At 40.2% G+C, this 3,183-nt stretch overlaps 1 pseudogene; it reads right to left on the reverse strand.

Annotated features, from left to right (window-relative positions):
• Window positions 1-437: 437 nt before the first annotated feature.
• On the reverse strand, window positions 438-898 carry LOC131925726 (large ribosomal subunit protein uL23-like; annotated as a pseudogene).
• Between the last annotated feature and the right edge of the window lie 2,285 nt (window positions 899-3,183).

A 3,183-nucleotide genomic window follows, 5' to 3' on the forward strand; every position in this document is an offset into this window, starting at 1 on the left:
TGGCTCACAACTGTCAGTAACTCCAGTTTTGGTGGATCTGGCACTCTTTTTTGGCCTTCTTAAGCACTCGGCATTGAACAGTGCATACAATACATGCATGCATGCAAAACACTCACAGGCATAAAACAGAAACTAATAAACCTTAAAAACAAACTTCCATACTTTCCCTCTGTTGAGTACAGGGCTCTGTCTTCCTTTTCGTCACTCTCCTTCCTGCCTCACAGAATGAGTTTCTTTGTTGCACACTCAAGGTTTTCCGTTCCTAGTGAATCTTATGTGTAATTCTGATTGTGAGCCCGTTAGGATGTTTTGGATGGTATTTAAGAGAAAATTCATCTTAGAGTGGCTTGAGCAAAGACATTGCATTATTTTTGTAATGAGATTTTTTTTTTTTAATGGTGAAAAAGTATATTTAGAATTAGCCAGCTGGACTCAGTTTAGATGATCCCAATTTTGTTGGCAACATCCAGAGCATCACAGGCAGGAGCCAACCGAACATACGCCTTCTTCTCTCTGTCGGACCTTATGAGGCTGTTGACTTTGGCCACATCAATGTCAGAGAGTGTCTTCCCAGCCTGTTTGACCTGGTGCTTTTGGCCTTGACATCCACAATGAACACAAGTGTGTTGTTGTCTTCTGTCTTCTTCATGGCTGACTCAGTGGTCAGGGGGAGTTTGATGATGGCATAGTGGTCGAGCTTGTTTCTCCTGGGCGCACTCTTTTGAGAATATTTGGGCTGCATCCGGAGCCGCAGGTCTTGGGCCCCAGAAGGTGGGTGACATGGGATCTTCTTTTTGTGGCTGTGGACGCCTTTCATCACTGCCTTCTCCGCTTTCAAGGCCTTCTCTTTGTCTTCAGCTTTGGGAGGGGCAGGAGCTTCCTTCTTTGTTTGGCGCATCTTGGCGAAAAGCTTGTAATGAGACGTTAAAGAAGGGGATGCAAGACTTCAACTGTATTCCAAGGACCCAGCTTCTTTCCACTATGCCTTTTTTGGGTGTCACATATGTTTTGGGCTGGTGGCCTGAGGAGCTGCAGAACACCCCAGCAGCTTCACATGTTGCATTTAGACAAAAGAAAAAGACCAGAGACCCTAATTTGTAACTCTCCCAACATACTCTTTAACAAATCACTAGGTTTAGTTCAGTATTTTTCTTTCTTCCTTTCCTTCTTTCTTTCTTTCTTTCTTTCTTTCTTTCTTTCTTTCTTTCTTTCTTTCTTTCTTTCTTTCTTTCTTTCTCTTCCTTTTCTTCCTTCCTTCCTTCCTTCCTTCCTTCCTTTCTTTCTTTCTCTCTCTGTGTCTTTTTGCTAGTTCACTGATTTCAATCCCATTTCTCACTCTATACTTAATCTAGATGAAGATTAGATCATTAATCTTTAAATCATATATATATACATAATATATATGATAATATAAGCATTTGAAAATATACATTTCCTTTAAAGTATTTCCCTGCCCTCTGACCTTTGTTTTCTAAGTAGTGCTGAGGATCAAACCCAGGACCTCACACGTGCTAAGCCAGCCCTCTGTTATTGAACTTACATACTTAGCACTCTTTAAAGTGCACCCTGCATGTCTGTATGTGCGTGTATGTTTCAGATCATTTGCTGGAAATACTTCTTTTGTGCTCTTTACTTTGACTCACGGGTAATTTTGAGAGTATTCCTTAATCTCACTACTGAAGAGTAAAAAAGACAGACACGTTTGTTCATTTTTCCCAGAGCGTGCTGTATTTGATTTAAGTGCTTTAAATATACATCAGGTTGTTTTTATGGTATAGTATTTGGTTCTTTCAAAACACTTCACATACACTGTGAAAATGATGTATTCTTAAGATGTCATAGAGTGTTCTAACTAGATTGAGCTGCTGGTCAATGCTGTTCAGATCTTGGCACCCTTCCTGAGTTTTCTGTCTGTGTCTGGTCTATTATTGAGAAAGCGGTGTCTGAAGCTCTACTGAGCTTTTGTCTGTCTTTGCTTTTGACATCATGTGTTCTGATGACGACATGTTATTAAGCACACCAAGGTTCAGGATCATCTTGTGATGAATTGGCTCATTTATTGCCATGCACTGTTTCTACTTAGTGCTAGTAAAACTTTTCGTGCTGGTATCTGTGTGTCATTAAAATAACAACTTCAGCATTCTTATGATTCAATGGAACATACTTCCCAACCCTTCTATTTTAATTTATCAGTGTACTTAGATTTAAATTGAAAAAAAAAAATCTGGGATACAGTGTATAGTTATGCCCAGGTTAACTTGTTGCTTGAGAATTTCTCTCCAGCTCCCGCCACCAAGTCCCGCCAGTCCCAGAGCCCACTTATAAAATAAACACACAGACTCTTACATTATTTAAACTGCTTGGCCATTAGCTCAGGCCTGTTATTATCTAGCTCTTACGCTTATATTTAGCCCATTTCTATTAATCTTTACTTTGCCACGTGGCTTGTGGCTTACCGGTACTTGACATCTTCCTTGTCCTGATGGCGGCTGGCAGTGTCTCCCTCTCAGCCTTCCACTTCCCAGAATTCTTTTCCTTGTCCCGCCTATACTTCCTGCCTAGCCAATGGCCAATCAGTGATTTATTTACTGACCAATCAGCAACACACTTGACATACAGACCATCCCACAGCACTTCCCCTTTTCTTTTCTTAAAAAGGAAGGTTTTAACTTTAACATAGTAAAATTACATATAACAAAACAATTATCAAGCAAGAATTACAGTTACAATATTAAAGAAGAGATCCTATCTATCTTATATTTGTAAGTTTAAGGTTTTATATCTAACTTATCTTTTATTATCACTAAGGAAAATTGTAAGTATCTAGTCTTTAACCACACCAAAGACCTCAGAAGGATATACTACTACCTGAGAAATGGAGAAGGATATAAGCAACTTTTAGGAGTCTTGTAGGGTAGACAGAGACAGCTGGCAGCCTGGACAGTCATTCAAAGTTCTCTTGTAAAGTTGGGGCATCTGTCTTCAGCCCACAGGCCTAGAGTCTCTTATTCACTTTTCTCTGTGTCCTGTAGAATGTCTGGCAGTTTTCTCTGCAAAGCAGGAACCTGAAGGACCATTTTGTCAAGCAAAGTTCAGTGGTCACCTTTGTATGGGTCCTGCATGTCCAGTTGATCAGGCAGTCCAGGCAAGAACAGTTTCTTGCCCAAATGGCTATTTTTGTCA

Source organism: Peromyscus eremicus, chromosome 15 (genome assembly GCF_949786415.1).
Source record: "Peromyscus eremicus chromosome 15, PerEre_H2_v1, whole genome shotgun sequence".
NCBI classification, from domain to species: Eukaryota; Metazoa; Chordata; class Mammalia; order Rodentia; family Cricetidae; genus Peromyscus; species Peromyscus eremicus.